This window comes from Notechis scutatus, chromosome 1, assembly GCF_049901735.1.
Source record: "Notechis scutatus isolate UNSWTSFEM ecotype Mainland chromosome 1, rNotScu1.2, whole genome shotgun sequence".
Taxonomy (NCBI): Eukaryota; Metazoa; Chordata; class Lepidosauria; order Squamata; family Elapidae; genus Notechis; species Notechis scutatus.
In genome coordinates, this window is record NC_142009.1 from 26782711 (window position 1) to 26803967 (window position 21257).

The window sequence follows — 21257 nt, forward strand, 5'->3', positions numbered from 1 at the left end:
GCCTTGGGCATGAAACCAACAGGGTGACTTTAGGCCAGTTACTTTCCCTCAGCCCCCAGAAAGAGGCAATGGAAAGTCACTTCTGAAAAATGTTGCCAAGCAAATTGCAGGGATTTGTCCAGGCAGTTTCTGAGAATCGGGCATGATTGAACAGAAGGGGGAAAATGCAGTTATTTTAGAGATCTTATTAGACCTTAGACAAGTACAGTAACTGAATGTAGAGCTGGAATACAACCACTGCTTTGTTTTTAGTTCTTGTATAAGAATATGAGCCAATTGTTCTTAGCTTATTCTACAGTGGGATTTTTCCAAATAAAGTCTTTCCACTACCATTGTCTAACCAAACTGATTTCTGACATTGCTCTGGTCTGCAACAATGAAAGAGGTAGACATTTTTTTTTCAAAGAAAAATTTGTCCTTTTTTTAGTGTTGTAAAAGCATGGCTACTATCTTCTTCAAATTCCAAAAATACAGCAACCAAACACATCACGTTCTTTGGATGTGGCAAGCCATATCAAATTAACAAATCACACGATCAGCAGTTAGATTTTCAGTGCCTTGGCAGGGGAATTTGCTGGAAATAACTGGATTCAAGTACGCATAGTACATGTATTTAATTCTAAAACTATTCATGCAGAAATTAATCCTGCCTTTTATCACATCAGTCCACAGCCTGAACAAAGTTATTTCAATGCTGTACATGTATATGTGCATGTGGTCATGCACTTTGCCAAAGTAACACCCAAAACAGTTGAAAAAAATTCAAGAGCTACAGAGTCCTCACCCCAATTCTGAAAGTGTTCATTTTGAAAGAAATCAGAAAGAAACAACTTCAGAGCTTATTCACACAGCCTGCTGAAAATATTATTGTAAAACTGACCAGGCCAAAACTATCTGTCAGATTATAATACAGGGGTGTCAAACACACGGCCTGCGGGCTGGATTCATCGTGGACTGGATGCATCACACACACTGGCCACACCCAGCCCCATTTTAGCGAAGGGGGAAAAGTTGCAATACATCACGTGATGACGCAAGTTTGACACCCCTGTAATAGTATTTCCTCTTTGCTATAGAAAATTGGAAAGGAACTAGAGTAAAATCTTCAGAATTGAAGAATACTTTAAAATAATATTTCAATTTATGTCAAAGTATGATTCTGAATTGTTCAGGAGTCAAAAGCAATAAAATGCCCTTAATGATCTTAAATCAAACACATTTATCTTATTTTCTCTGACTGACTGAAACCAGAATACGACATCCAAAATCGGAAGGCAATTATCTTCCTTCAGAAAAGTATGCATGTGTTTTAGTGCAAGAGGAAATGGAAATAAACTGCAGCTCAAATAATCAAATTTCCAATATCTGTCTGACATTCAAGACCTCAATAAAAATCATCTTTCATTTGGACATGCAAGGAATAATCTTGTCATTTGCAATTGTTTGAATTTTTATTGTCTTTATTTAAATCAGTTACTTAAGTTGTTGGCCTGGAGATGATATTCTACCTTACAATAGAAATGGAACACTACTGTTCCTTAAGAATCATGTTCTTAGATATCCCTCCTACATGTTCTTGTTCCATTTTCAACTGCATCATATTTAAAAAGTAAATGTCAGCGGCAAGAATCTTAATTGAGCAATGTGACTTGTTACTAAGAAAGATCCTTCAAAGTACCAATAGCATTTATGACACAACTATATTAAAGAAATCTAGTTGCTGATGCTGCAATGCAGGAAAATAAAATCTGAAGCTACAAAACTGAAGTAGGGTGGCAACAGAAGACATAAGAAACATAAACATAGGAAAACTCTACACAATTAAAGAAAAACTTCTTAAACATTAATGAATGAAATAAACTAGAATTGGACATTTTTCCTGGTTATTAATTAGGAACATGAAAACAAAGGAACGATTTTCTAATCAGAGTTAGGAAGATGGCAGAGACAGGCCTTGGTCATACTTCTGTCAATAACTGAGTATCAATAAGACGTTGTAAGCAACCATTTACAGACAGTCCTCAACTTATGACCAATTGCTTAGCAAAGAAAGTTATAAGGGACCTCTCAAAGCTACTTATAATCTGGATTTGAAGTTCTAATGGCCAGCCCCCTGCAGACATATAATCACATTTGGACAGTCAGCAACCAGCCCCTTTTAAGCCATTTGCAGCATCCCATGGTCACAACCACAATTTACATTGTTTTGCTAGAAAGTGGAATTTATAGAATAACAGAGTCAGAAGGAAACTTGGACGTCTTCTAGTCCAGTAGTCGCCAACCAATGGGCCAGGAACCACTGGTGGTCCGTGAGAAAATGTTGGTGGTCCACAGAGAAATGTCACCCCCAAAGCAGCCCCCAAGGCAATTAACCCAGGCTGCGCAGGAACATAAGGCTGCGCCGCCCACATGGCCCATGGGAACAAAAGGCTTGCGCCACTTGCATTGCAAACAACATGAGGTAGTGGGGGGGGAAGGGCGGAGGGAGGGAATTTACCCCACGTGCCTCACGCGCCTGGCCTGGCCACTAGGCTGTTTCTTTCCACTTCTTTCTTCTGCGTTTGGCTGCACACAAAGAAAGCATCAAAAGTCTTTCTATCTCTCTCCCAAACTCCACCAGAAGTTTTGGGACCCTGCAAGGCATCCTGCTCCAAGAGGCTGAGCTGGCATGTCAAGTCTCACAAAGACTCATTTCTGGCGGAGTTTGGGGAGAGAAAGATTTCTGCTGCTTCTGCTGCTTTCCTTACATGAAGCCAAAAGTCTCTCCCCCCTCCCCCCGAGAACGGAGCTGGAGACAGTATCCTGCGATCCCAAATAAAGAATGATCGATCGATAGGAAAACGGGGTGCGGCAATTTTCCTGCAGACTTTTTTCGGATTTTCCCAGGATCTCTGGTCTGCAGGATTTAAAATTATGAGTTTGGTGGTCCCTGGGGTCCAAAAGATGGCGACCCCTGTTTTAGTCCAACCACTCTCAAGCAGGAAACCCTCTACCATTTCAGACCAATGGTTGTCCAGTCTCTTCTTAAAAACCTCCAGTGTTGGAGCACTCATAATTTCTGGAGGCAAGTCATTCCACTGATTAATTGTTCTAGCTGTCAGGAAATTTCTCCTTAGTTCTAGGTTAGTTTTCTCCTTGATTAGTCTCCATCCATTGCTTCTTGTCCTGCCTTCAGGTGCTTTGGAGAATAGGTTGACCACCGTCTTCTTTGTGGCAGCCCCTGAGATATTGGAACAGTGCTATCATGTCATCCCGGTCCTTCTTTTCATTAAACTAGACATACCCAATTCCTGCAATAGTTCTTTGTATGTTTTAGCCTCCAGTCCCCTAATCATCTTTGTTGCTCTTTGTGCTCCTTCTAGAGACTCAACCTCTTTTTTATATAGTGATGAGCAAAACTGGATGCAATATTCCAAAAGTGGTCTTACCAAGGCATTACTTCTGGGTTCCAAAAATGATGCTCATTGCAGAGCATGGATTTGCTTAACAACTGTGGTGATTCACTTAGTGACTGATGCAAAAAGGTCATAAAATCAGGTGTGGTCATGTGGCGACCCACTTAAAAACTGGCATGATTTCGTTCCATAATTCTAGATTACCAATTCACATTGTAAGTCAAGGACTACCTGTAATGTAATGGTTACCCACTGTGCCGACCATTGATGCAGAAAAAGACGAAGCTGGTGACCTGAAATCACAAAATATGCAAGCAAGGTATTATGTTTGTGGTTGGAACCACCTTTAGAGCAAACAATAGAGATAAATAAAGTGGCGAATAGCTTCTGCTATTTTTAGTACACAGCAAAGGAACTAAGAAATATGCCACATACTACTATTTGGTATGGTAGCAGTGAAGGCTTTGAAAAAGATATTACGATTCCATGATGCGTCTATTTATTAAATAAAGCTCAGAATTGTGTAAGTCGCGTTTTTTTCCCTAGACATGCCATGGAAGTGAAAGCTGGACTTCAAACAAGGAGGATAGAAGAGTACTGATGCTTTGGAAGATTTGTGTTAAAAGACTCCTGAAAATACCACAGATAGTTAAGACAACAAATTAATCATAGAACAAATCAATTCATATTCAAAGTATAAAAGATCAGACTCAAAATTATTTTGGACACATTATGCAGATAACCAGCTCCCTTAAGAAGTCTATAATCCTGAGAAGGATGGAAAGAGAAGAGGATAACAAGCAGCAAGGTGGATGGAGTCAACTACAGTAGTAATGGATACATTGGATGACCTGAAGGGCCAGAAAGAGTCTAGAGAAAGTCTATGTAATCATTAAGACTCAACATCAACTTGATGGTATCTAATTAACCAATCAATCAAGTTTGCTTTGTAATAAACCTTTTCAGGCATGTCTTAATTTCAAGAGTCCCTGGATTCAAATGTGCATATTAATTTCTTTGTAATTCTGAAGAATATATTCAGTTGTTAACAGGGTCATAGTACACCATGGAGCATGCATTCCCCCAATCCCAGTTATCAGGACTGTATCTCACTGGAAATCTGTTAGGGAAACATGAAACTCTGTTCCTAAGATATATAAGTAAATGGAAAACCTATTGGGGAGGGCTACCCGATTTAAAAAACCCTCTTGACTATCGTTTTTCAGAACAAGTGAAATTATTTAAGAGTTCATCCCTTCAGAAATTAGGTTTATATTTCACTAAAGTTATGGTTTAATTAAGCAAGATTTGTTGAATAAGGTATATTTGGCTTATTGCAAGGCATAAATCATGCGTTATAAGCACAACAGTCGCATTCACACATTATATTGACTCTAGGGCAAACAATCTGCTTTATGGCTTCATGTAATATATGAACACAAAAAAGCTGAGGATTATTTTGTATAGTGAAGATTCAACAATATTGTTGAATGAGGACAGGCAAATATCACTGGCAGTCAGCACGCTACATGCTTATCTCCAGTATTGTTCTTCCTATGAGATGCACAGCCCAAGATATACTATATTCTTTACAAATTTCATGGCTGTTGTTCAAAGAGAAGATTTTACATTCCACTGAGAACTCTAAAACAAGGGCATCAAAAATCTATGCCACAGAAAAATCTGGTACTGGGTCAGATTCTTTCATTTTATAATAGACTACTTCAACACACTTTTTTAATGAACAGTTGTGAGAGACACTAGATGCTAGCAGAATTCAGCACAGGTTTTCTGCATTTTTTTGAAGATACGTAAATTGTCCTTTTTTAAAAAGGAAGCAGGAGTCTCTTCTTCCCAATTTCAACCAATTAATAATTTTGGGATAGTGATATCTGTTTATTATAAATACTGTAATGCCAAATATGTGTAGAGTGTTGTCTATGTTATACTCCAAACTTACAAAATCTACATCCTTTAAATATCCTAATCTGATAACATATCCCAGCTTTTTGCAAAACTCCTTTTGCATGGAAAAATTGGATAAACTTGATATAGACCACATTTTGGGGACTGGAGGCTAAAACATATAAAGAACGATTGCTAGAACTGGGTATGTCTAGTTTAATGAAAAGATGGAATAGGGGTGACATGATAGCAGTGATCCAATATCTCAGGGGCTGCCACAAAGAAGAGGGAGTCAAGTTATTCTCCAAAGCACCTAAAGGCAGGACAGAAACTAATCAAGGAGAGAAGCAACCTAGAACCAAGGAGAAATTTCCTGAGAGTTAGAACAATTAATCAGTGGAACAACTTGCCTCCAGAGGTTGTGGATGCTCCAACACTGGGTTTTTAAAAAAAGATGTTAGATAACCATTTGTCTGAAGTAGTACAGGGTTTCCTGCCTAAGTAGGGAGTTGGACTAGAAAACCTCCAAGGTCCCTTCCAACTGTATTATTCTATTCTATTTTTAGAATAGGTACTAAACAAAATTTGTTGGAATAGTTACAAATAATTTATAGTCTGGATCCCATGGTGAGGGGGATTTAGTTTGTGTGTTGTGACCAACAAAGAGTCACAAAGGACCTAACTAAAGGTCTCCTTCACTTCTTAGGCATTGCAATTTGAACTGCCTTTCAACTACAGTCACTATTACACTTAAATTTGTTGCCTGAGTAATGATAAAGAGGCATTTACTGACTAAAAGTCATAATGATATTCTTTCATAATAAAAGTGATAGGTGATATCAATTTATAGATACCTATAAACTATTATATAACTATTATAAACTGATATTAGCAATGAATTTATTATACTTGGAACTTTGATTGTCTAGTACCATTACTATTTTATATCCATCAGGCCCTGAAGTCTGTTTTCATTCTCTTTAGGTTCTATCAAGAGTAGTCGCATTGCCTAAAAATTATCTTCTTTACTCTTGGGAAGACCCCACATTTCTAAATTATGTACTAAGCAGTTTATTTTTTCCTACCCTTGAGGTAAGCCATTATTGTGTAGTTTAGAATAAAATGTCTGAAAAAAATGAACGACGGGTCTTTGTGTCTTTTAAAATATCCCTTAGGATTCCTGACTCTTGCAACGATCTATTTTTCCTTTACACTAACAGGCTAGTAATTCTTCTGATGTCTCTCTCTCTCGATTCCTAATAGGGTTATAGTGCAAGTGAGCAAAAAAAATCAATCAGCTTTACATGCAAAATGTTGACGTGATATTGAAGTTTTTGCCAAGCTGAAAGCTACGGTTGCACAATGATATTCAGCTGCTATTAAGTTATCATTCAATATTTTGTATTTGCCAACCCTGCTAGAAAAAGTACATGAGATTACAGGTTGTCCTCAATTTACAACCACAACTGAGCCCAAATTTTTTGATAAGTGAGACATTTGTTATGTGAGTTCTGCCCTATTTTACGACCTTTCTTGGCACAGTTGTTAATTGCAATAATTATTGACATTTTAGTTTAGTAACACATGTGTTAAATGAAACTGGCTTTGACATTGATTTTGTTTGTCAGGTTCGCAAAAGTTGATCACATGACCCTGGGACACTGCAACCATCATAAATATGAATCAGTTGCCAAGCATCTGAATACTGATCACATGACCATGGGGGTATTTTAATAGTTGTAAGTATGAAAAACAATCATAAAATCACTTTTCGATGCCATTGTAGCTTTCGAATGGTCACTAAACAAACTGTTGTAAGTTGAGGACTACTTGTGTTTGTCCTTAAATGTACATTTCCACAAAGCCTTATCTAGTCTTTCCTGGGCAAAAGCTGCCAGTCTGGGGAGATTCCTGTGGAATAGGCATAAAACAATAAAGTAGCAAATTTGAACTCTACATGCGTGGATCTAGTTGGTTGCCCCTGACATACTCTCGGTCCACCATCTTCATCACTATATTAAGCTGGCTCACTTAGATTAGTAGATTACTATTTATTATGATTATTACAGTAGTACATTAAAGATATATTAGGTTATTAAAGTAATATTAGTTAATAATTAATATGGAAGCTGGCAAGATGAACCACTGAAGAAAATTATAGACATATAATGAAAAAATCTCCAGACAGCTTGTAGTACCAAATGTATTGTGTGTATATGTGCACACACACTCACTCATGTATACTCACAGAGAGAGAAAGAGTGAAACAACATAGTAACAATAAAGCAACCTTTATTTCTGAGTAATGAGATCAATAAAATTACATGTTTACTCTGCATTCAACTTTTTAATTACCTACTGTTTGGAGTATTTGTCAGCATGATGTCCACTGACAAAACTTTGTACGAACAGCCTTCAGTAAACAAAGCTTCCTCAAAGTAGGTTTAAAGCTTCACTGATTTTTAAGAATTCATGACTCTTGTATCTCCTCAACAGTTATAATGCAGTGGATGAAAGATATTGCTCCCATATTTAATTTGGGGGAATCTTAACAGTAACTGGCTAGCCACTAAGGAAATAAAGGACACTGCAGTAGATAAACATTGCTTCAGTTATTTTTATGATTGAATTGCGGTGTGATGCTCAGAGTAGGCTTTGCAAATTTAAATCAGGAGTAGTAGTTAGTTCTTTGCTTTTCTTCCTTGTTTTGTTCCAAACGAATTTGGCTGCTACTGCAATAAATTGAATCTGACTGCTTCTGCAGTAAATTGCAGAAAGTATACACAGAATATCTAACATTTCTGCATGATGTGAGAACCTAAGCAATTACTTTTCATTCGACATTTCATATGTTTAAGACCCTGAATCTAAATTAAGCTAATTACAGCCTTCTCTAAGAGTTCTGTTCATTTATAACTTCAGATCTCAGTTGCTCTTATTCTGTGAGAATTTGTGGTAAGCAGACACTGCTGAACCACAACTCATGGCTACAACCTGCAATGATGAAAAGATGATGAACAGTCATTGTGACATCGTAAGGCAAACTCTGGTCAATATTGTTTACATTGTGGGATTAGCCATAAGTACAAAATCATGGGGTTTGCACCATGAGATTGTGATGCACGTTTTGACACTTGCCCATCTTGCTCCCAATGGATGCCTATGTTTCTAGCAAGCAAATGGTCAATCATATCAATATCAAATCAATAGTGAAGGATGCAAAATTCAGTAAATCTTGGAAAGTCATGTTTCCTACTCTTTTATAAGCCTTCTTGGTTGTGGGTGGGGGCTGGACTAAAAAGTATAAAACATAGGGCAAAGTAAACACAGTGATATATTCAAATGTCTAAAATTGTGATACTTGTGCTTAGAAAATAAAAGGAGCGGGAATTTACAGGGGTCCGAAGATATGCTACAAACAAATAACTTAAAGTTCCTTCCTATGGGATGCTATTAAGTGGGAGACAGCCATGGGCAAACCTACCCTTGACCTTTCAACATAAAATGCACCATTCTTCCCACTCTTTGTAATTCAAACCAGTGTACAGCTCCAAACAATACTCCTCATTTAACTTACTAAACTTATTCTCCATAGAATTAAAGCATTTCTTTAGAAGTGGGTGTCCTGTCTTAGATATCCACATCTGCCTCACTTCTGCAGTACTGTAGTTGCAGTCAGTATCGTCTTTAGAAGCTTCAGTGCTTCTAAAGTTTATACTGGAAACAGGAGGGTCAGCATATTAAGGAGAATAACAAAACCAACTGTTAAAGTTACCGGTTCCAACACTGTTTCTGAACTCAGAGGGTAGAAAGTACCATACATTTCCTCTAGATTAAAAAAAAACTCTCACAATACCTTATATTAAAAAAAAATCAGCCTATGTATGTAACTATCAATGGTGACTGAAATAAGGAAGCGGGCAACTCAGTCCGTCATTTCAGGTCAATTTTTTATTATTTAAAGTAGGAAAGCAGCTAATTCATGGGTGTTCAATGTTTTGCTTACCTGGGCCGTAAAGAAGAATAGTCTTGGGCTGCATATGAATATATAATGTAGTTAATGCATATAAATAACAAACTTATACCATATGTATAGTACAATACATTGCATTGCATTATATTGGGGCCGCATGCAGCCCATGGCTCACAGGCTGCACATGCCTGAGTTAAACTGGAATCCTGATGGACATGTATTTGAATCTAATGTTAGTCGAAGTTGGAACTACATTTACTTTTTTATTCAATAACTGTATTTAATATTGTATACTATATATCTGTGATGGTGAACCTATGGCATGCGTGCCACAGGTGGCACACAGAGCCATTTGTGCGGGCACACAAGCCCCAGGCAAACTTACCTCACTGCGCAAGCTGACGCCTCCTGGCTGATTTTCAGCCCGTTTGAGGCCCTTTTCGACCTGCCAGAGGCTTGAAAGAAGCCTCTGCAGCCTTTGCAGGCTGAAAAATAGGCCCGTTTTATCACTTCCGGTATTTCTGGAAATACGGGAAGTGATGAAACGGGCCTCCTTTTCAGCATGCAAAGGCTATAGAGGCTTCCTTCAAGCCTCAGGCAGGCCAAAAAAGGCCTCAAACAGGGCAAAAATCAGCTGGGAGGTGCAGTGCAGGTAAGGGGGCGGGGGGAATCGTGCGCTCATGCGCAGGGGATGTGGGAGGGCCGCGTGCATTGCCTTCTGGGTGTTTGCATGCAAGCATGCAAGCATGCACACAATTTTTGGCACAGGAGCCCAAAAAAGTTAGCCACCACTGCTATATATGCACTTATGCATGTCTGCAGTGGTGTAAAAAATAATTAAAACAAAATAATTTTAACAATGAAAAAATTAACAAAACCTATAAATTATATTCAACATTTCCCAATATCCCATCTTTTCCTCTGCGTTCTAAATAACTTTTAGAATCGTTCATCACTTTTCAAGGACATGAACAAAGGCAACCAAAAGTTCACAAGATATATTTCATACAACTTTCAACACCTTCTTTCAAAGAAATTTTCCCTAATTAGTATAGATATGGACTCATTTTTTAAAAATAGTCAAATAAAAAATACTGTAAAGATATAAAATATTTCAGTTTCAATAATGTTCAAACTTCAAAGAGTCTGATCAATACTAACCTAAAAGTAAATCTTGCCTATCACTGACAGGGGAGCCATGCTCATTCTCATACCATGTAATTTACAGATACAATATCTGAGCCTTTTTGTACTATTGTACTACAATTTCTCCTCTAGATTACAAAATGAGCTATATCTGTGAAATAATAAGTTCAAATATTTGTAAAATATTTGTGATAATGTAAACACTTAAGAAAAATCATATAGATTATTCAGAACTAATGAAACACAAGGACTGTTTCAAACATTACAAATCCCTATTAAAGATTGTTCTTTTGTGTATAAAATAAAACATCTCACACAAGCTTCCCTATGAATGGCAGTTATTTGTCTGTGTGTGTGTGTGTGTGTGTGTATAAATATAGGTTACAGGCATTTCTTAAAACTTTCTAGCAAATAGTGAATAATACAATTTATCCAAAAGGAAGATGTGTCAGGACACAAGTGCATAAAAGTGGGATTTGCATCGTGATGTTACAATGCAGATCTAATTTTGGTTTGGTGTGGATGCCTGTGCTGGATGTTAAAAACCCCACTCACTCACAAAGTTTGTTGCTTGACTTTGAGGCAATTACTCTTTAGATCAATCTACTTTTTAGACTGTTATGATTTCAATATTTAAGGAGCTCCTTGTGGTAAGCTGCCTTGAGCTTTCACAAAAAGGGTGCAAAAGGTGGGATATTAATACAAACAAAAATAACAATAAAATATCCCAAAACAGCTCTGAACATTGGTAAAACAAAAGCCTTTCTTCTAGCCAAGAAAATGACCCTCAAGTAAGTAGTTATTTAGAATTATAACCTCTACATGATATTAGATAAATGCATTGAACACCTAATTCCAACAAGTAGAACCTTAACCAATAAAACTCTAGAAATCTTATGCCATTTTGGGTTTTTGACTCAGCACTACCAGCCTTCTTTTCCCGCTTATCATGCAGGGCAGCATCAAAAATGGTTTTTGATCAAAATATATTCTCTATATATTTAATCATTACACCATCACTTTCTTTGTTCCTTTTCTCTTTTTTAAAAAAAAAAAAACATCTTCTTGTCTGTCCTTCCTAGCATAGCATCCTTTCTGGTTCCTAAATTCCTCCCACTCTTGCTCTTTTCTGGCCTTCACCTTAATTCCCCTTCAATTCCTCTCTTTCTGTCCACTGCTGACTCCATACCTTTTCTTTATTCTCCTTGTTATCAGATCTCCTTGTTTTAATGTCTCAGAGTCTCACCTCAATCAACTGGTCTTTCCTTGTCCAGAGATAATTAATCTTTTCTTTCTTTCTTTTTTTTTTTAAAAAAAAAGTCTTGGCTATAAACTATCCTGCCCCTTGAGCAATTCAATATTCCAGACAATTGTAGTATCTGTATTAAAAGCTTCAATGGCACAACACAACACATAGCTATTGTGTTTTCAGTTATAGATAGCTTTAATAACTGCTTAGTTCAGTGAATCTAGATCCTATTTTTCACAATTAAGAAGTAATAAAATCAGTTATCTTTTGATTCTATTTCTTAATTTTTCTATCAATATTTTAGTTTTTAGAGCAATTCAAATATTATACAGCTATCTTACAATTTGGTTTTTAAAATTATTTAAAAATTGAAAATAGAACAACACATTCAAATATATACTCAAATAAGAACTAAATTCATTAACCCCAAACAAACTATTAATAGTAGGAACTATTTAAAATAAAAAATAAGAAGAAAACTGGTCACATCCAATATTGCATGTGGCCATTTCTATTTTGTAGCTACTATATTAGCAACATGGTGATCTTAATTGTTCTTGCCAACTTCATTGCTCTATTTAGCAGATATATGAGCAAGATCTTCATTAGTGGCCCTTAGGCCTAGGCCATTTAGTGCACATATAAGCAGTCTTTCAGTAATTGTGTTTCAAGTTATGCCTTTCAAGGCCATGCTCCAATTACAAAAAGATGAAAATAAAAACTCCCTTATTTACAGGTACTGTCCACTTAATTCCTAAATGGAAAGCTTTTCCTAAAGGCAAAAGTAAGAAGCCATCTATTGTGCTGTCCATCAGCAACTGGTGCTGATTTACCCAAGTAATAACCAAGGAGTATGGCTCAGGCACAGTTTTGCCCCACAGTTGACTTCCATTTTGCAGCTCAGACTGGAGTTCCTGCCAACACCAACCAAAAAACAATCATGCAAGATGGATGTCTTTTAGATAATATAATTCCCAGCAGAGAATCTTCATGTGATAAATTCCTTCTCAGAAAAGGTCTAATGATCAGCCTTCTTTTTTCATCACAGACCGGGCCATGGCAGTTTTGGCTGTCCCAAATGAAACCCAGACCTTTTAATATCTTACGCACTTGCCTTGCGCCTCTTGAGATTTGCTGTTTTTCTATATAGCCATCTAATTAAAAGTCACTTTATTAGTTACCTTGTCATAAAGAAACATCTTGCCTTTCTTGGATTGTTACACCAGCGAATGAACAGATGTACTGTTTACATTATTTCTGTTTCAATCTAGTCATTATCCCTCAGGATTTAGGAATAATAAAAAGCAGCATTAGAGACATTTTTAGTTTGACAAGTTTTAACTGTCATTCACAGGCTAAGCTACACATTACAGGAAGTTAAACTATAGGTTGGTTTCTTTTGTTCTAATTTTGTGTGTTCTATGAAATGCATTCCCGTGATTTCTAAATCATGATTTATCATTTAACAAGTTAGATGAGCCCCTCATAATATGGTTTAATCAGTAAACCATTATTAAAGAAACTACAACTTAACAAAATGTGTCAACCCATACAGGCCTATAACCTCAGCACTACAATTCCATAGAAGCTTCCCTTTCCCACTGGCACATTACAGCTGCCATTGGGGTCATACTACTAGTATGGCCAAGGGATGCCAAACACGTCTCTAGCGGATCTAACAATGATGTGAGATCGGTCACAAAAAGTTATTAAAGTAAACCAAGGCTAAAAACGCTGAACTCAGCTACACGACTTTTAAAAAAAAAAAAAAAAAAAGAAGTGCTATCGGTCACTTGACGACGGACCTCAAATGGCTGTTGCAAATTTGAATAAGATCACCACCGTAAAATATACAGCACCAGAGTCAACATATATTCTAGAAGTTAATTTCTCCAGGGGAAAGAAACTCCAGCCTAAGGAATTTATTCCTGATCCTTTTCTTTTGCAGACCGGGTTGGAGAGGTGGTGATGGTGAGGGTGCTGCTGCTGCTGCTGCTTGCCGCTGCAGCGAGAATACCTGCACTACGGCCAAACTGAGCCTATGCGCGCCCATAGAGCAAACCTACGCGAGGTTGACGCTACAGGCGACCACCCGCTCTGGGGAATTCGCGAAAGCAACCCAGGGAGCAAGACCCCACATCGAGCCTTCTCCTTTCCGATCGAGCTTCGGGGGGGGGTTTCCCTGCGAAGGGGCGAATCAACCGGCTAAGGAGGAGAGGCCCCTTCCCTCCCCGCCCGGATCTCTCGGGAACCCTCCCGCGCCGATCCCGGGCACTTACTTTTCCACCGGGCCCTCTTCTCCGAGGGAGGGAGGGAGGGAGGGCGGAGGGAACGGCTGACCGAGCCAACCAACCAACCTATCCTGCCTACCTTCCTCCGCCTCCGCGCGCGCGCGCGCCTCAGCCCCCGCTGCCGCTTCTCCGTTCCCACAGGCGCTCCGCTCGCAGCCGCCGACAATCTAACCAACCCGGTTCAGCACCCGATGCGAGGACCTGCCTCTTTTCAGCCTGTCCAATCCCGACAGCGATTGCAATAGGGCGGGGAACGACAAAGGGGCGGGTAAGTGAGCAACCAACCCGAGGGACAGCTCAGCCTTCTGGAACTTAGCCAAGAGTTTTACCAATAAGAAAAAAAAGAAGCAGCCGCAAAAGTCCCGCCCTCCCAGCATTGACCGCACGATAGTTAAGCCAATCAGAAGTCAGAGAAGGAAAACGCGTTCAATTTTTTTTCCCTTTCAGCCGCACAATGTCCCACGGTCAGGAATTGCCGCATGCGTACGTGAATCTACCCAATAGCCTCGTTTATGTTTGCGCGCATCACATTTTTCAGTCGCGCGCGTCAATAATTGCTCGTGCGCTACGCGGTCATCTTTTTTTTTGTTTGTTAGCCCGGGCGTACGCAATCTCGGTGCGTTGCTATGGTGATGAGGAAGCTTGCGCCTGCGGCCTTCTGAGCTTCATCTCTAGTCCGAGCGGCTTGTTGTTGTTTTTAGCCCTCTCCTGAAATTAGTCCTCATTATCCTGCTTGGAGATATACATCTTCTGTCAAAATAAACACCGCAGTGTTGCGCCGGCTTTATCACTGTAGCCATATATGATTAATTTCTTGTAACTAACAAAGCTATCCAGAGTCCAGAGTGATGGGTGATGTAGTCCAGAAGCCGGGGGTCTTTGATGTGTGTCTCATCCTGATTTTGTGTCCGCAATAAATTGAATGATAAACATCATCCAAACGTCTTAGATTACATCGAAATCTTACCTCGCCCCACTGTATTAAAATTAGGAAGTTGCAGAAGACATTTGGTTTTCTTTCTGAACTGAAATCTTGTCATTTCCTGGTAATTAAGAAGACAGATATCAGGGACATGCTGGGCTAAGTTGTGAAAGAGTTGAACCAGCCATTTTAGACAAATGAACTTCAATATGGTAGTTATTTGCATTCAGCAAGTGCAAGTTTGCATTTATATTGAAATATTTGCATTATTATGCTTTTTTTATTTAAGAATCCATTTGTCCAGAAAGCATTAGTTGAAAGATTGTGGAACAACTAAGGGAATACTCTAAATTAGTATCAGAAGGCTGCAGTCTAATGGTTTGTGTATGACCTTATTGTTCATAAAATTATAGAGTTGTGGGTTTGAGTCCCACCAGAGTCACCAATTGAGGAAAGGAAAAGGAAGCCTTGCCCTTTAAGGAAAAAGGCAAAGTTCTTTCCTGTTGTGGATTCAAACTTCCCTGCTGGGAGATTTTACTGCAAAATCATTTGGTCAGCTTCATTGGAAGCTAGAATCAGTTTATTAATAGGAAGGCAAATAAGAATAAACCCTACTACAGTGTTCCTGAGATTAATAAGTGAGTAGGAACACCTCTTTCTTATACATTTCAAGTTCTTTGATTTTGTAAGTGTGAATCTTTGAAGGCTTTGGTTTGTGTTCGAGTTCCTGTTTCTTGAGATTGGGATCTCTTCCTGGGATCTTGGTAGGAGTAATTGTTTTATAGTCCAATCTCTGTTTTTCCCTGATCCTTTGTAGCTATCAGTTTGCACCTGGTTGCAATATCCTGAGTTTCCCGTTATGCTGTTTGCTTTTCACAAGTTTTTTGTAGCTTGCTATCTATTTGATTTCTATGGGAAAGGATCCTAGCTAATGTGTATCCCATGCAAAAGTGGGGGCTAATGGAGCTGTCCCTGCTTGTGTTTTCACCTCTCCTTTCTTTTAGGGGAATTTTCCTCTCCCTTCTAATGTTTTAATATTTATTTTCTTTTCCTAAAAGAGAGGGGAATCATAATTTCCAACAGCAGTAACCAAGTTATTTCTGGCAGACAGTGATATAGCTTTCACTTGAAGACATGGACTGAAGATGAGATTACCAGAGATTATCCCTGGTTCTATTGTTGATTTAATGTAACCATTTTCTAGCATTCAGTTAGAATCTGTTTTGCATTTACAACAAAAACCTAGACATTGGCCAGGCCAGCCCAGCCCATGTGGTTTCTATTCATGTGGTTTTCTTGGTAAAGATGCAGCACTATTCACATCCTTTTTGAGGTGTAGTAACCAAACTGCACACAATATTCCAGATGCAGTTGCACAATTTTTATAAGGACATCATGAAATTGGCATCTCTACTTTTTCACCTTGCACCTGCCTACAGACAAAGACTTAAAACCATTAAACCAACAATTAAATCAGTGAAGACTTGGTTGGATGAGGCAAAGCTGAAACTCCAGGCCTGCCTTGATTGCACTGATTGGAATGTTTTTGATGCCTCTGCAGACCTAGATGAGCTCACAGATACTGTAACATCATATGTTAGCTTCTGCGAAGACTTATGTGTACCAACAAGGAACCTGCAAATATATAATAACAATAAACTTTGGTTCACAGCTAAACTTAAGCAGATACGTTGTTCCAAAGAGGAAGCCTATAGAAAAGGTGACAGAATGCTATACAACCAGGCCAGAAACATATTAACAAGAGAGCTCAGAGCAGCAAAAAGAAGCTACTCTGAAAAGGTAAATAATCAATTCTTAACAAATGAACCAGCAAACATGTGGAAAACTCTTAAAAAGATCACTGGCTTCAGCAAACCTCCTTCCCAGGCAGAAGGAAATCAACAACTAGCAGATGACCTGAATGTGTTTTACTGCAGGTTTGAAAAGAAACTACAACCTATCTCCACAACCCACATCTCAAACACACCAACAACAGCCAAGCCTCCTACAACTGGTCCCCATCCATTGGGCTCACAACCTCTGGTGATCACAGAAAAAGAAGTACAAGATCTATTACACAGACAGAAGCCAGGAAAAGTACCAGGGCCAGACAAGATAACTCCTTCTTGCTTAAAAGTCTGTGCTGACCAATTGGCCCCCATCTTCATCTGAATCTTCAATAGATCACTAGAGATGTGCTATGTTCCTCCCTGCTTCAAATGCTCTACTATCATCCCAGTGCCAAAGAAGCCCTCCATCAAGGAACTGAATGACTACAGACTAGTTGCTCTAACATCTGTAGTTATGAAAATCTTTGAAAGGCTTGTGCTGTCCCACCTGAAAACCACCATGGATCCACTGTTAGATCCCATGCAGTTTGCATACCGAGCAAATAGATCGACAGATGATGCTGTTAACATGGCTCTGCATTACATCCTACAACACCTTGAATCTCCAAATACCTACGCAAGGGTCCTCTTTGTAAACTTCAGTTCAGCATTCAATACCATCATTCCAGACACTCGTCTAAGTAAATTAAACCAACTAGCAATACCTGAACCCACTTGTAAGTGGATCATAACAGACAGGAAGCAGCAGGTGAAGCTAGGCAGAATCACATCTGATACCTGTACAATCAGCACAGGACCGCCCCCCCAAGGCTGTGTGCTTTCTCCACTTCTCCCTACATACCAATGACTGCATCTCAAACTATCCATCTGTTAAAATACTGAAGTTTGCTGATGACACAACAGTGATTGGTCTCATTCGAGACAACGATGAATCTGCATACAGACAGGAGGTTATACTACTTGCCTTGTGGTGTAACTGGAACAATCTGGAACTGAACACACTCAAAACCGTAAAATGGTGGTAGACTTTAGAAGAAACCCTCCCATACTACCACCTCTTACAATACTAGACAACACAGTATCAACAGTAGAGACCTTCAAATTTCTAGGTTCTACTATATCACATGACCTAAAATGGACACCTAACATCAAAAACATCATTAAAAAAGCACAACAAAGAATGTTCTTTCTGTGCCAACTCAGAAAGCTCAAACTGCCCAAGGAGCTGCTGATACAGTTCTACAGAGGAATTATTGAGTCTGTCATCTGCACCTCTATAACTGTCTGGTTTGGTTCTGCAACCCAACAGGACAGACACAGACTTCAGAGGATAATTAGGACTGCAGAAAAAACAATTACTACCCACCTGCCTTCAATTGAGGATCTGTATACTGCACGAGTCAAAAAGAGGGCTGTGAAAATATTTACAAACCCCTCACAATTCAAACATAAACTGTTTCAACTCCTTCCCTCAAAACGATGCTATAAAGCACTGCACACCAGAACAATTAGACACAAGAACAGTTCCCCCCGAAAGCCATAACTCCGCTAAACAAATAATTCCCTCAACACTGTTCAACTATTACAAAGTCTACACTACTATTACTGTTAATCTTCTCATCACTCCTTATCACCCATCCCCTCCCACTTGTGATTGTAGGACGGTAACTTTGTTGCTTGTATCTGTACAATTTATATTGACTGTTTCCTAGTATGATTTTATTGCTTATTGTACCCTATGACTATCATTAAGTCTTCTACGTTATGATTCTTGATTCTTAATGAATGTACCTTTTCTTTATGTATACTGAGAGTATTTACACCAAGACAAATTCCTTGTGTGTCCAATCACAGTTGGCCAATAAAGTCTTCTCTTCTCTTCTCTTCTCTTCTCTTCTCTTCTCTCTCTCTTCTCTTCTCTTCTCTCTCTTCTCTTCTTCTCTTCTCTTCTCTTCTCTCTCTCTCTCCCTCTCCTCTCCTCTCCTCTCCTCTCCTCTCCTCTCTCCTCTATTCTATTCTATTCTATTCTATTCTATTCTATTCTATTCTACTTTCAGCACTGTTTCTTATTAGTCATAACATGCTGTGCACTTTCTTTTTTTTACAGTAAATTCCTTTGGAAATCTTTTTTATGTCCAGGAATAATTTCATGTCATCAGCAAACCTGACCTTTTTGAACACTGATGTTGGAGAAGACTCTCATGATTACCATGGGCAGACAAAGAAACATACAAATGGATCATTGAACAAATCAACTCACAATTCTAATTCAAGGCACAAATGACCAGGCAAATAATGGATACATTTTGTGAAGGCCTAGCTTCCTGGAGAAGATTCAGATGCTGAGAAAGATGAAAGTAAAGAGTTTGAAATACCGGCAGCCAGATGGATGGATTAGTTACAGTGGTTGTGGGTACACCAATGAAATATCTGAAGGATCAGGTTAGGGACAGAACATTATAGCACATTAGGACACAGCAACACAAGGAAACAATAATCAATTACTTAATAGACAGCCATCAATACCCTAATTAACAACTAAAAGCTACACACAACCAGGCACCATATTAAAAAAAAGTGTAGAACAGCCCAATGCAGATATTCTGGAGAGAGAGAGAAGTTCCTTGATAATGGGCTCCAGCATGAGCCCAAAAGCTTGGAAGTTGTGATCCCAGTGACTGACTCATATTGAATCCTGCAACATTATCCTGGGGCATGTATATTTGCCTTCATTGACAAGTACCAGTTTGGCCCCTAGAAGAATAGAAGAACTGATATAAGTATTGCTTGATCCAACATCATTATACTTTTATTTTTAATATATAGTTGAAAGCATCTTCTTCTGCTAAAGCATTAGTTTTATCATAGTGTATGTTACTATGCTTGACTACAGGGCTGGAAAATCCATTCTTTGATACCCATTAATAGATGTATCATTTATATTTTACATTGAAAACTCTATGGTAGAAAGTTGGGACATACAACATATGATAAATATGATACATACAATATATACAATATGATAAATATCAGGAGATGGCTATGAAGAGAGAAGAGTGATAAATGTAGAGAAGAGGTCAGAAAGGAAGAGAGATTTATCACTGTGGCCTTATATATATTTATTATGGCCATTTAATACAGTATAACTGAAATCCCTGTTAAAAGTAATACTGCAAGCAATTATGCCTAGAAAACCCAGGATTTGTAGGCTGGATTGGAGAGAAGGAAAAGCAGATGCCTATATCTACCTGGGCTGGAAAGCCAGCTTTTGTGAATGTATACAGTGAAATCTCAGGTTTGGTTTAATTTCAAAATCAGATGCACCTAACCCTAACCCAAACTTTACTTAAAATCCACATACACATCTTTTAAAAGCACATCTGGACTATTTTGTACACCTACTGGCAATCATTCAATCATTTTACTGAGAGAAATTATTTCCTTTTAAATTGGTGAACTGGACAATCAAATGTGCAATTGATGGTAGATTTCCTTTCAGCGTCTCCAAATGTTGGACAAGCAACAGATAAAATTGTCAACAATAAAGTTCTAAGTTCTAATTACCTTGCCAAAATTATTACTGTCTCCTGCTGTAGACTTTAGATAGCTCCTGGATCTATGCAAATTAATAGTGAGTGAATTAAGTGCATTAAGTTGCATTTTTACTTCCAGTGACAGTATCAACAAATGCCATTTTTCACCTGTCTCTAACAATAAGATAAGATAAGATAAATGTATTGTCATTGTGCTCAGGAACCTGAGAACAACGAAATAAGGTGCTCTTTCGCAACATACAACTAAACAACACCAAAAGATGTATACAAATAACAATATAAAACAAATAATTCGGCATTCTTCCAAGAGCATTCTGAGAATTCATTTGATCCCTTCCATCCACATTATGTCATAGGTTTTCTACAATTTCATTAATTTTTGCCAAGCATAATTATTATTATTGTCTATTATCCATTAATATAACATGCCCCAAATATAGAAGTTTCATCATTATTCTATAGGAGCAATCAACCTTTATTTGGTAAACTTCATTCAATTAGAATTACTTAATACATGCTAAAATATGGGTGCATGACATGTGTATTGTTTATGGCTATGCTGTGCAACTTGTTTATGTATGAAAATATCTGAGCCTGATTATTTGAAGAATGCTGTTCTGTTTCTCTTGTGCAGACAGAAAGGTAGCAAAATGCAAAAATAATAAGAGGAATAGTTTGTTAAATGTTTCTAAGAAGGTATTTGGCAGAATAATGATGGAAAGGGAATGAGTTACAAAGGGCAATATTTGAGAAATGTAGGATTAGGGTTCATACACCTGGGATTTTGTATATAGTAGTGGGAAGAAGCCTTTCTGAACTTTTAAAAAGCACTGGATGCATGTCAGTAAGTGGGAAGTTCAGCAAACTGAAATGCATATCTAACACAGATGTGAAATTTACAAATCTATAGTAGAGTACTTTCTATTGTTTCTATTGTATTCTATTATTTCTATATTACCCTGCTAATTACTA

At 38.2% G+C, this 21257-nt stretch overlaps 1 protein-coding gene across 10 annotated transcripts in view; it reads right to left on the minus strand.

Annotated features, from left to right (window-relative positions):
• The window catches only part of DTNB (dystrobrevin beta), a 120494-nt gene extending 106447 nt beyond the window's left edge, over positions 1 to 14047 (minus strand). For all 10 annotated transcript variants that reach the window (XM_087959494.1, XM_087959479.1, XM_087959486.1 and 7 more), the window contains exon 1: positions 13948 to 14047. The gene's annotated coding sequence lies outside the window, so the exon portion shown is untranslated. The remainder of the gene's footprint in view (positions 1 to 13947) is intronic.
• Between the last annotated feature and the right edge of the window lie 7210 nt (positions 14048 to 21257).